Source organism: Heloderma suspectum, chromosome 10 (assembly GCF_057233095.1).
Source record: "Heloderma suspectum isolate Gila_16-S chromosome 10, 16-S_ref, whole genome shotgun sequence".
Taxonomy (NCBI): domain Eukaryota; kingdom Metazoa; phylum Chordata; class Lepidosauria; order Squamata; family Helodermatidae; genus Heloderma; species Heloderma suspectum.
The window spans coordinates 9770918-9784512 of NC_139467.1; the positions used below are offsets into that span (position 1 = coordinate 9770918).

The window sequence follows — 13595 nt, forward strand, 5'->3', positions numbered from 1 at the left end:
GGCCGGAGAAGAAAAGAGGCCGTGCTGCTGCGCAGCCTTCGCAGGGCAACCCCTCCGCCCCTTTTTTCCTGGGAGGTTAACACTTTCCACACCCACATGTAGCGATGGAATAAGCCGCACCTGTTGAAATTCTGCCTGCCACCAAGCTCGTAAAGGGGCTGGAGCCCAGCGCAGCCCAGTACTATATATATTAAAACAGCAACAACAACAGACTCGGTGTCCAACGAGGCTTACTCTCTAGTGTGCAGCTGGAAACCTCAGGTGTCTGAGGTTGCTCTGTGGTGAGAAAATGGGGCTGCCAACTTTTTCTTTTCTTTCACTGTGCTCTTAACAGCAACCTGGCCTGCGGAAAGCTACCAGGTGAAGCTTCCGTTTGTCTCCATGCCAGGAAAAGCTTCGTCTGCTAGATTCCTCCATGACAGGCAGGCTGCTGTTAAAGGCCCAGGAGCAGCAGCAGGGCCAGGGAGGAGAAAAGGTGGCAACCTGCGCCTTTCTTAGCCCTCAAGGCAGAAGCTGGCCAGCAAGTGGCGTAGGATGGCAGGAAGAGCCCGAGGTACGTAGAAACCGGACCAGCCGGTTCTCTCTCTCTCCAGGCACAACGATGCCCCAGGCTGCACGGAATGGGCGTGCGAGTGACGTGCCGTTTGCGGGCGGGGGGGGGGGAGCAGGGGGAGGACGGGGTGGGATTCCCCCAGAACTGGACCAAAGGGCAGGCGAGGTCGCTCGGAGCTGTGCTGCGGAGCCCCCTGCTGGCCGAGGGAAGAGAGGCAGCCGCTCGGGCGCGAGAGGGTTAAGTGGAATTCAAAGTCAGCTTAATATATGACTAAAGGTGTTTGTTCAGGAAGAGGAACTGTGGGAGGAAGAGGTCTCCCTAGTGCCAACGGGGCGGGGGGATTGCTGAGAAACGTCCTCGTACATAATGGGAGTGGAGCCTGTGTTCCTTCTTCTGCGTGAGCGTTCTCCAAATATTGGGTTGCTCAAGCGCATGCCTCTCTTGCCTGTGAAACATGGAGGCCCTCCTGGTTCCTGAAACACTTCCACTTTCTGAGGCTGGGAAATTGCAGGGCTTGCCCACAGCTAAGCTCCGCCGCCTCTCGCATTCCTCCGTGAACCTTTCTCCGGTTTGGAAGCAGGCCTGGATGGTGCACAGGGACTCCTGCAGGGGTGTGCCAGAAAGTCTCCCCTAAGGGCAGCTCATACTGCCCTGCCCTTGCTGTGGGGAATGGTTGACAGGAGCATGTTCCCCACCCGGTGCAGCGGGATTATGCAACCCTCTGCCGCAGCTGATGTGGGGGAGAAATGGCCACCATAGTAAGGCACAGAGAGATGCACTGGTCAGCCCCCCCCCCCCGTTGGTTGTTTGTAGCTTCACAGGTGCCTAACTTATCTATCTGTCACAGTGGAGTGGTGGCACTTTTTCCATGGGGCACTCATGTGTCCTGGCACAGACTCTGGCAATAATTGCTATACACCCAAACCTATCATATTGTTCAGATATATACAGCACGGCATCCACAGCAGCTCAGTGGCAGAGCACGCGCTTTGCACATGGAAGGTTCACGGTTCAGGCCTTGGCAGTTCCAGTTAAAAGGATCAGGTGGCAGGACTGGGAAAGATCTCCTTTCCTTTGGGATCCTGGACAGCCACTGCTGGTCACCAGATCTCTTTTCCGTTGGGATTCCGGACAACCACTGCTGGTCACCAGATCTCCTTTCTGTTGGGATCCTGGACAGCCACTGCTGGTCAAAGTAGACAATACCGGGTTATTTGGGGAGGGGCTGTAACTCAGTGGTAACTCTGTCCCTGCTATGCATGCAGAAGATCCCTGGTTCAATCCCCAGCTTCTCCAGGTAGGGCTAGGAAAGAGCCCTGCCAGAATCCCTGAAGATCTGCTCAGTGTTGACAATACCAGGCTAGATGGACCAAGGATCTGACTCAGTGTAACACAGCTTCCTCTGTCCCTAGATAGACAAGCAGTCTGGCCTGGTATATGACAGCTTCCTACTGTTCACATACTAATTAATCTGAAATAATTGCCACTCTGATTCATAATCTGTAACGCTGTTACGAATCTCACACCATTCATTAAAACCCATGCATTGCAACAGTCTGGAACATCTGACTAATCATAACATTAAAAACGACCTTGATACAATGAAAAACTGAGATGAAACTAACAACATGAAATTCAGCAGAGACCAATGCAACATTCTCTGTTTTAGGCAACAGCAAAAAACAAAGCATCAAATGCACAAGGATAGGGTGGGACCTGGCTTGGCAGCAGTGCATGGGAAAAGGATCTTGGGATTACAGTCACTCACAAGTGGAATAGGAGCCAGCAATGTGGCCTAGCAGCCAAAAAGGCTAATGTGATTTTAGGTCATAGTTTGCAAGCCATTAGAAGTAATAGTTCAACTTTATTCTGCCCGCGTCAGCACTGGTGCAGCTAAGGCTGGACTTTGGGGCCAAAGCCCAGAGCTCTGCAGTCCAGGGGTTCCCCCAAATGACCACTCAGAGAGCAGGAGGTGATATGGGCACAAGAAGCAAACTCCATTGTATACCTGCAGTCCTGATGGTGCTATGCTTTAAGTGAGTTTAAAATGCAAAACTGCAGTGCTCGATAGTATTATTTTTTAAAAAAATCAGGTTTGGCAAGTGGTCATGCTGTTCTAATACGTCAGGAATGCAGAAGCCATTGTAAAGCAAAGAATGGTGGTTGGCCCGGGATATAGCGGGGAGGAGAAGAGAAATGTACGTTGTGTGCCTCACAACTGAAATAATCCACACGGTCATCAAAAGAAAGCCCCGATAAGATCATTAAAGGCACAATCCTACGCATGCTTAGACAGAAAAAAAGCCCTACATGGCTGGCTGGGGAATGCTGGGAGTTGTAGGGCTTTTCTCTGTCTAAGCATGCGTAGGATTGCGCCTTAAGTCCAGGGTCTAACATTACCTAGTTGCACTACTACTAGTCAGACCTCATCTGCAGTAGCGTGTCCAGTTTTGTGGGTCACCCTTTAAGAAGGATGTCGGCAGATCTGAATGGGTTTGGGGGAAGGCAGTAAAGATGGTCAGGAGCAAGGAAAAGGGTCCTATGGGGAAAGAGTGGGGAGGGGACTGGGGAAGAGAAGACTGAGGTCAGGCCGGGGGGGGGGGGACATGATAGTGCTCTTTAAATATCGCCATCACAGTTGTTCAGTCGTTGTGTCCGACTCTTCGCGACCCCATGGACCACAGCACGCCAGGCCTTCCTGTCCTCCTCTCTCTCCCGGAGCGTGCTCAAGTCCGTATTCATTGCATCGGTGATGCTATCTAGCCATCTCATCCTCTGCCGTCCCCTTCTCCTTTTGCCTTCAGTCTTTCCCAGCATCAGGGTCTTTTCCAGAGTTTTCTCTTCGCATTAGGAGGCCAAAATATTTGAGCTTCAGCATCAGGCTCTGTCCTTCCAGTGAGCAGTCAGGGTTGATTTCCTTTAGGTTGGACTGATTTGACCTCCTTGCAGGCAGTCCAGGGGACTCGTAAGAGTCTTCTCCAGCACCAATTCCAGGCTCTCGTTTCCCCATGGTACCTCTGCCCCTTATTTGCATTCTCTGATGGATCCAAACATTTTTGGACTATGGAAGGGGGCTGCTGGGATTTTTCAGTGCTCACACAAAGGGCTCAGTCTTCAGCCTCATTCTCCAGAGGGATAATTCCTCCCCCCACCTGGTTTTTAAAGTGTTGCTTGCCCAGTTGTCTCTTGAAGAGCCCTGCTGGATCAGACCAAGGGTCCACCTAGTCCAGCATTCTGTTTGCACAGTGGCCAACCAGTTGCCTACCAGGAACCCACAAGCAGGGCATGAGCACAGCAGCACTTCCCACCCATGTCCCCCAGCAACGGGTGTACATAGGCATAGCACCTCTGGTACTGGAGGCAGCACATAGCCATCAGGACTAGTAGCCACTGATAGCCTTTTCCTCCAGGAATTTGTCCAAATCCCCTTTTAAGGCCATCCAAATTGATGGCCATCACTACTTCCTGTGGTAGCGAATTCCACAGTTTGACCATGTGCTGTGTGAAGAAGGACTTCCTTTTATCTGTCCTGAATGTCCCACCCATCGGCTTCATGGGATGACCCCGTTGGGTTCTAGTATTGTGAGAGAGGGAGAAGCATGTCTCCCGATCCACTTTCTCCACATCATGCATGATTTTGTAGACCTCTATCATGTCATCCCTTGGCCTCCTTTTTTCCAAGCTAAACAATCCTAGCTGTTGTAACCTTCTCTCATAGGGGAGATGCTCCAAGCCCCTTGATCATTTTAGTTGCCCCTTTCTGCACTTTTTCCAGCTCTACAATATCTTTTTTTAGGTGTGGTGACCAGAACTGTACACAGTATCCCAAGTGTGGTCGCACCATAGATTGGTTTAAGGGCAGTATGATATTGGCAGTTTTATTCTCAAGTCTTTTTCTAATTATGCCTAAGATGGAGTTTGCATTTTTTACAGCAGCCGCATACTGTGTTGGCATATTCATCAAGTTGTCCACCACAACCCCAATATCTCTATCTTGGTCAGTCGCTGCTAGCTCAGATCCCATCAGGTTATATTTGAAATTGGGATTTTTTGCCCCAACGTGCATCACTTTACACTTGCTTACATTGACCCACATTTGCCGTTTAGATGCCCATTCTCCAGGTTTGGAGAAATCCTTTTGGAGCTCCTGGCAATCCCTTTTTGTTTTCATCACACTAAATAATGATGGCTGAGGGATAAATGCTGAAGATCACTTAGGAGAGATTAACCCCTTACTGCCAACGGAGTGGGCAGCCTGCAGTCCTAAGGCCAAAGGTAGCTTCCTTGGCTTCGTTTCAAAAGCCTCCTGCAAGCAATTTGTTCAGACTTCTGGCCAGAGTGATCTGTCTTTCTCCTGGCAGCCTGCTGGGCGGGGAGGAAAAGGGAGAGAGAAGGGACAGGGAGGGAGTATCAGAAAGAGGAAGGACCCACGGTCAGATGGGGATGGCAGAGAGGAAGAGGGAGAAAACAGGTGGCACTGTCTCCGCCCACCCCCAGCAGGTAGCCCTTGACAGATAACCTCCACGGGAAGGTAGCCCCAGCCTTAATCAACACCTATTAACCCCGCTAAATTGTATTCAAAAACAGGAATGGCAAAACAGGGAGGTTGAACCCCTTTCAGCCTGTTGGCCAGATTCCATTTTGGAGAAGCTCTCGGGGCCCAGATCCAGTGGTGGGTGGGGCCAAAAGTATTAGTATATTTTAGCTTCAAGCTCTTCCTGCCAATAAGGATGCCTTTGGAGAGGAATTTCAACCATTTAGAATGCGAGGGAAAACTTCGCAAAGCCGGGAAGCCACAAAATGATTGATGTATGGGGCAAAGGAGTTCCCTCTGGGGAACTCCTGAAGGCCGGATCAGGGCCCCAGGTGGGCCAGCGTTGCTGCCTGGGCCTGAGCTTCTGGACCCTTGCAGTAAAAGTATTCACCATTCAGTGCATGCTGATGGATGCTAGCGCAGAACCAAAAGGTGGTGGTAGTTATTCCAGATTAAACTGGTGCGAATCACAAAGGTGCAATTGATTTTGTGCATGCGATATCCCTTGTGGGTGGTGCCAGTTGTTGCCCCTAAAGGAGAAGGGTATCGCTGCACATTTCCCTCTAAATGACAACATTTAAAAGGGATCCAAAGGGCCCTCAGGTTTTATTTTGTGTTTTCTTCTTCCCTTCTTTCTTTTTCAGGTTTGCAAACAATACAGACAAAGGTCCCCCCAAAAAGAAGCAAATCTTTAAACAATAAGCTTACAAACATCCATCTACAAAAGCCTTTAAGGGCGCAATGTATGGCCACGGCTAGATGGCCATAGGACTGTTTGGTTTCTGGGAACCGACCTCAGAGCCTGTGCTCCAGGGCCGGTTCCCAGAAAGCCACCTCCCCACCCCCTTGTGGGCAGTGTGGCTCGTCCCTGGGCTCCGCACTCGGAAGAGCAGTGTGGAGTAGGGCAAAAGGGGGTATTCCCAGGGGCGGGGAGTGCAAAAGTGCTGGTACGACGCATTCCATGCGCTGGCTGGCCTCTTGCCACTCCCGCTCCAATGTCCCGCAGCTAGACAGCCAACATCGGCCGTCTAGCTGCAAATACAGGGTGGCTGGAGCCCAGAGGAGAAGATCCCCTCCGCACTCTGTCTGCCCTGCATTGGATAGGCGGTCGCCTCCGTGTTCAGAGGTGGCCGCCTATCCCAATAGGATTGCTCCCTAGAAGTGATAACAGTGTTCAAAGCAAAAGTTGCTTAACATGGTCTGTTTTCAGCTTAAAAGAAGCCCTCAAATAACCTTCCCCAATCGGGTTCCCCTCTCGAGATGTGATGGACTGCAACTCCCATCATTCCCAGGACCGGGTTGTGGTCCAGCGCATCTGGAGGGTGCCTGCTTGCTTCAAACAACTTGCTTCAATCAAGTAGCAGTTTGCAGGGGGGAGTTGCGGTCCTGTTCCTACGGACATCAGTTCGGTACCAAGTCCTTGGTGTTGTCTTCCAAGATTTCACCATCTCCAAAGGTAGCTCAGGGGGCGAATAGTTGTTTGGTTTTGCTCTCCTGCTGTCTCAAACTGTTCATTTTCAGGATAATTATCTCTTATGTTTTATGCTTCGGATGCTGTAGGCCCCTTCGTGGGTCTGCAAGGGGTAAAAATAATTAATGAAGTCAAATCAACGACGTGTCCTCTGCTGCTGCCCCAAACAGCAGGAGCAGATCCAAAAGGTACTGAAGTTATTTATTTAGGGTGCAATCCTATGAATGTTTAGACAGGAAAAAGTCCTACAATTCCTTCATGGCTGGCTGGAGAATGCTGGGAATTGTAGAACTTTTTCCCATCTAAACATGCATAGGATTGCATCTTTCTTTCTTTCTTTCTTTCTTTCTTTCTTTCTTTCTTTCTTTCTTTCTTTGATTTGTACCCCACCTTTCTATCAAGAAAAATGACATTCGAGGCTTATGATCATAAATGAAACTTGATTAAAAATAATAAAACACATTAAATTACTGGAAGGTGGATTTCTGTTGAACATTAGGAGGGACTCCTTGATAGTGCTGTTTGCCAATGGAACCACTTACTTAGGGCTTTTGTACACAAGGCTGTTAATCGCTACATCTACTTTCGGTTTCATCACAAAGTTGAGATCCGAGCTCTACACAAAGAACTTTTCCTTTCCTGCTTTTCCTCTACTTAACCTGTAGGTGGTGCTGTGCCATAGGGGAATATCACAGTTACCCAAGTAGGAAAATACCCTCCCTTTCGCTTTCAGAAATAATACTCCATTTTCCACATTCTAAAAAAACCCTGGGAAAGTGCTCTTAAAAAACAGAAGTGAAACTGGAGGATCACATGATGTCATCTAAAGAACCCATAAGCAACCATGAGTAAAGAATCACAAGCACATAACAAATGCCTCATGTAGAAAGGCTCTTAGGGGGGCATGATGGACTCTCCTTTCCTCGAGGTTTTCAAGCAGAGCTTCTCTCAGTTCTGGATTTTCTGCATTGAGCAGGGATTGTGTAGACAGCCTGCAAGGCAATCTCCAACTCTATGATTTTATAATCTGTTTCTCCCTCCCCTTCCCCCGCCTGTCCACTCCCCAAAAGGCCCGTTTACACAGGGCTGAAAACTATTGACAATCAGAGCTGTACTGGGGAGGAGTAAGGCGGTTTGGAAAATCAGCATATCCCAATTTCCATCAGCTGAGACCTAACCAAAGTGTGCTCCAGCTGTACCCCAGAGCAGCTATGGCAGCCTGCCCCAGTGGGTGCTGTCCAGATGATTTGAACTACAACTCCCACCATCCCCAATCATGCTGGCTGGGGCTGATGAGAGCTATAGTCCAAAACATCTGGAGGGCATCAGCCATTAGAGCGAGTCAGACTACCCTTGGCTCAGCAAATGTCTACTCAGGCTGCTATCTGCTCTTCGGGGTCTCAGGAAGGTGGTTGGCTTAACATCTGGGCATTAGAGACAGCAGGGCTTCAACCGGAGACCTTCTGCTCACAAATGACAGGCTGTGCCACTGAGGTGTTGTCCTTCCCCAAGGATGAATGGCTCCAGCTCCACCACTGCCTATGCTGGCTTTGTACACACACTCAGCCCTGCCCAGGGAGCCTGTAAATGTGTGAAATCAAAGGTTACTTGCTACTCGTTAACACGGATGTGACTAAGGGATCAAGTGACCAAATTCATGGTCATTCCAAATCCAGAGTGACGATTCATTTAATCATTTCCCTAAATGCAGCTTGTGCTGCTGACTTTGAAGCACAGGCTGCATTCCCCCCCCAGCTGGGGGATGCTGGGAGTTGTAGTCCAACACCACTGGAGGGCACCAGGTTGGGAAGACTGGCCTTGGTATCCTTTTTGCAAAGGTGCTATACAGATTCCCCCCCCCCCTTTTAAGGGAAGGGAGAAGGCAAAGTGGGCTGCTTTGGGGGGAGCTGTTGTTTGCTCCCTGCAGCAAAAAAGTAGAGGAATCTTGCTGACAATTATCTTGTTTTATCTCTTTTTAACCAAGTGGGTTCATGCCTGAACTCCTGGCCTGCTGGGTTTCACCCACATCATTCCTATTGAGACATTCTTCATTGCTTTCTGCTTTTGCAAGCTGGAGAACCTTGGATGAGTCAGGGAGGAAGATTTCTCCAGCGCAACCAGGGGAAACAGAGGGCATGAGTCACTTAACAGCTTACGTAGGGAAGCCTGCTGGGGAACCAAGAACTGAGCCCAGAAGGCCCATCCTGAGCCATTACTCTTACACTTGGGATGTCCCCTTGGAGAGTCACCATCTTACTTTTCTAGGCTTCCTCCTGTGCCTTTAGCGGCAGCCTGATAGGCAGAAATTAAGCAGGGGAATGAGCCAACTTTGCCCAGCAGCTGTGGCAAGCAGGCCTCTGGTTTTACGCCACTGAAGGCAGGCAGAGAGAGGGAGGCTGAAGAGAGAGGTGGAGGAACAAGGGCAGAAGGCTGAATCGTCTCCTGTTCCTGCCTCGGGATTTAAAAAATATATGATTTGCAGATTCAGGATTACCAGCTGTATGCTCTGGCTCTGCTCCTGTATCTTTAACATCAGCTTTGCACAAAATAATTAAGCTGATAAAAGATTGTTTGGGGATGGAGGTAAAGTGACGAAGAAAGGGTTACCTGCCCCGTTTCTTTGTGTCAGGCTGCCATTAAGGGCATAGGAGCAGGGCCAGAAAGGTGGCAACCTTAGCCAGATCTCTGGATATCGATATGGCAACATTTGATGTGTCCTGCTTTTCCTCCAAGGAGCTGATAAGGTTCCCAACTGCTCTTCACGTACTAGCCAGGACAAGACGTGGTTAGCTTCAAGGGCAGGAATGCATCAGGAACTTCCTGATGTCCATATTTGATATCTGTGTTTTGTCCTACAGCAATCAAGGTTTTGGAGAGATAAAAGCCAAAAGAGTAGCAGAAACTATTGTTCCAAGCCTTGAGCAAACATTACCCTTGAATTTTCAGTCTAAATTTTTTCAAAGTCATGAGGTCTAGAAACATGGTTTGGTTTTGTTTTTTAATGGAAGCAAGATGATCTGTTATCATTTCAATTTTATTTTTGGATTTCTAACCAACCCTACCCATCTTGATACAAGGCAGACAGCAGAATGGAAAATAAAATGCTAAAATATATATCTTATAATGAAATGACAATAGACCTTCCTGCTGGTCTCTGATCTCTAAATGCTTGCTGAAATGTAGTTGTATTCTGTGTTTTCTTTCTTTCTTTCTTTCTTTCTTTCTTTCTTTCCTTCCAGATTGTCCTGTGCCTTCAGAAATGCATAGGAGATTAATGAACATATTATTGGGCCGGCTTATAGCAGCTTTCCCTAAACTGGTGTCTTGGACTACAGTGCCCATGTTCCCCAGCCACCAACCAGGGTGACTGTAGGAAGGTGGGAGTTGTAGTCCAAGACATCTGGAGGGCGCCAGTTTGGGGAAGCCTGGTTTATATGATTGGTAGAATGAAGCGGGAAGGCTTTTCTTTGACTGTATCACTCCAGGCTTCAAAAGGTTAGGATTAGGATTTAAATACTCCCAGAGAACACTCAAAACATGTTCATAGAAAACTGTCAGGGAGAAGGCTAAGCCTATTTTTAAATAAATAAATAAATAAATAAATATTTACATATGCAGGGAGTATTTCCATCCTTCCAAATTCAAACTTAGAACCTGCTGCTTACCCCCCCCCCCCAAGTTCTAAGTGGTTCAGTCCAGGAAAAGCTTTACCACTTGCTTGCTTCTGCTAACTGTGCATGCTGTGGTTTGTCCTGTGTTGTTGCGAAGTGGGGAAGGAAGAAATGGACTTCTCTGGCTGGGTGAAGATCCACCGTTGGCAACTCTAACCCAACTTTCCCCAACCTGGTGCCCATCAGATGTGCTGGACTACAACCCCTATCATCCCCAGCAGTCCTGTTCTAGTCACCCCTCCCCCTCCCCCTGCTTGCTGTTTATTAAAGAAAAGCCAACCATGTGAGAGCTAAAGATGTGCATAACGTCACATCTTTGGAGAAGAGCTGAGGCTCGGTGGTAGCGCACACGCTTTGCATGCAGCAGCATCCGGGTTCAGTACCTGGCATCTTCAGGCAGGGCAGGAGAAAAACCCAGCCTGAAACCCTGGAGAGCCATTGCTGCCCGCCGGTGCTGACAATGCTTTGCTAGGTGGATCCATGGCCCGATTCGGTTTGAGGCAGTTTCCTATCCGCCTAGTTTGGCCTGTCTCTCGGGCCCTTGGAAGACGTGGGAGCTGGCCCTCGGCCTCCGAGGTGCGAAGGAGGGGAGAGAGCTGTACCTTTAAGAGGAATTTCAGCAGCTGGAGAATCCCAGCCCTGCCTGCCCATCTCCACCTACTGACATTCCGTCTCCGACTGGACTTGTAAAGGCACAGGACTCCTGTATTTGCATTCTGATGGGATCTGAATCCATGCAGATATTAAGAAATCCACGGCGTCGTTTTTTCCCCATTATGAGAGAAGCAGCAGAGACGGGGGCGCGGGATGTCACATGGCGGGGGGGGGGGCTTCGATTGCTCTCATTTGCATGTTCTCCTTACGAAGCCCGGCAAGACGAGGCCCCTCGAGCTCCCAAGGAGCCGTGCAGTAAGTGCGCGGGGCCAGTTCCTACAATTGTTTCCACCCCAAAACCCAAACACCAGGTTTCCCAGAAGCCAGACGTTTGGAAAGTCCCGTTCCACGGTTTCATGGCCCCTGCCAGGAAGCGATTGCGGGGGAAGCGCCTGCCCAGCTCCTGCTAAAAGACAAAAGGATCAGCAAGGATATTAGCGAGCGTAGATGCTAGGACAAGGTTGCCAACTGACCAGTTAAAACGGGCCTGGGCTGCTCCTGGGCCTGTAACACCAGCTTCACACCAGGAATCAGCAGGTGATGCTTTTCATGGCACGGAGATATAAGCATCATTGCTTGCTCTGTCCGAAAACGAAGCGACTGTTAGAGGCCTCCGTAACCCTCTTCAAGGCTTGCCATGTTTTGTTTTTTTATCGGACCTACTTCTGTGCCTTTAACAGCCGCCTGACATGCAGAAACCGAGCTACCACGTAGCCCTCCCCCCCCCCCATGCCTCGCGAACAAATTTCTGTGGGCCAGGCTGCTGTTAAAGGCAGAGGAGCAAGGGCTAGGAAATAAAGGTGGCAACCCTATCTGCTGCCGCTAGCGTTTGGGTTGGAAATGGCGGTGGTGACACCTAGTGGCTGATTGGAGCAATGGCTGTGGAAGCCAGCAGGCTTCCCGGGAGCTCTTTTGCTTCCATCGCGCGCTCTCTGCCTGTAAGAACAGCAGGTATCCCCCAGACGAGGTCCATCTCCAGCAGGATCTCCAGTGGAAAGGCAAGTACAGTCCGCGATTCCCTCCCTGGAACTTCTTGAGGTAGCCGTGGGGAGCCGGGATTAAAACCAGCAGGTTAAAATGAGCTGGAAAAATTTTTGACCCCCGCCACCTGCCACACACATTCACAATACACCCACCATGCAAACGAAAAGCCACAAGCTACTAAACCAGGGGTGGGCAATCCTTCTGCTCCCAGGGGCTGCATGCAGCAATGTGGGGGCAGGTTGGTGGCTGCATGCTGCTGGTGGGCGGAGCCAAAGGCAGAAGAAGTGGAATCCTTGCCTGTGGGCAGATTGGCCCTGGGAGCAGCTGAGCACCAATCATAGGCTCCTGGACTGTTCCCAGGACCAATCAGCTGGGAATGGGGGAGGTATGATTATTTAAAGGGGCAAGACAGTATGTAAGGAGGACACACCCCACGCCCGGTCCTCTCCATTTACACCATGCTCCCCCAGATGTTTTGGACTGCAACTACCAGCATTCCTAACCATTGGCCATGCTAGCTGGGGCTGATGGGAGATGAAGCACAAATCATCTGGAGTGCACTAGACTGGGGAAGTTAGAGGGTACAAAAAAGACTAAGGAGACCCAGGATCTGTCTGTCTGTCTTATTCATTGGTGTTTGCCCCAAGGAACTTAAGTAGAAATCTGATGCAGGGGAAAGGAGAGAGCGGCTTACCCAACCCAGTGCTGCTCTCCAGATGTGTTGGACAACTACTTCCCACCCCCAACCAGCCATGCACAGGAACTAGCAGATTGCGTCCTACTCATCAGGTGGCCTTGGGCCAGCCTCTGTCTCTCAGCCGAAAGTACCTCACAGGATTATTGTGAAGATAAAATGTTGCCTGCAATGCTGGGTCCCCAGGAACCTGAAACTGGGCAGCAGTGGTGTAGGAGTCCATTTCCTTGCATTATGCTCTGCTTGTATATTTGCAAAAATGACAACAAAAGGTAGAAACGGGCCCTGCAATAAAATGATGCGGAATGTCCTTAGAAACTGCAAACTTCAGGGTGCCGCTGAGTGTGCTGATGCCTGCCTGCTAATAGCTCATAGCTCAGTAGCCCTGTTTTGGCTCCCATTCTATCAGCACTGCAGCACTGAATTCGCTATTGGAGGGAATGATGACAAAGACACCAGAGTTTTCTGGACAAGGCTGTTTAACCTGCTGTTTCTACTTCCATTGCAGAATTAAGACTGGAGCTCTACATGAAGTTATTTTTCCTTTCCTGCCTTTCTGTATTTTCAGCTACATAACCTCTAGTTGGCACTGTGGTATAGCAAAATAAAGCCATTGCACTGGTGGGGACTCGCACTTTGTTTGGCAAAAAATACTGGATTCCCCCCAGAACACCCCCCCCCATGAAATTGCTTTTAGAAAACAGAAATGAAACTGGATGGTGATGTTGTCTAAAGCACCGGTAAACAACTGCGAATGAGGAATGATGAGTTCTGAAGCGCTAACGCTTGATAACACGGGGAGCCAGCTCCGGGAGAACTTTATCAGCCCTTCGCAGACATACCGTCTGTGTCTCTGCACTCCTCCAAATTGCTGACAAAGCTTCAGGAAGGTCCAGATTTGGCTCGGTCAGCTTTGGAGGAGTTCTGCTTTGATTTGGACATCTCCCGAATCTTTCCAAATCAGCCCATTTCAGTACTGGATTCAGGATTTGTCCACAGCCAATTCACACCCCTGCTAGATGGACTTGTGGTCT

The 13595-nt window shown here is 49.5% G+C and overlaps 1 protein-coding gene across 1 annotated transcript in view; it reads left to right on the plus strand.

Annotated features, from left to right (window-relative positions):
- Nucleotides 1-377: 377 nt before the first annotated feature.
- Nucleotides 378-13595, plus strand: part of LOC146337639 (cell adhesion molecule CEACAM16-like) — a 33557-nt gene continuing 20339 nt past the window's right edge. The window contains exon 1 of the transcript XR_014784909.1: nucleotides 378-553. The gene's annotated coding sequence lies outside the window, so the exon portion shown is untranslated. The remainder of the gene's footprint in view (nucleotides 554-13595) is intronic.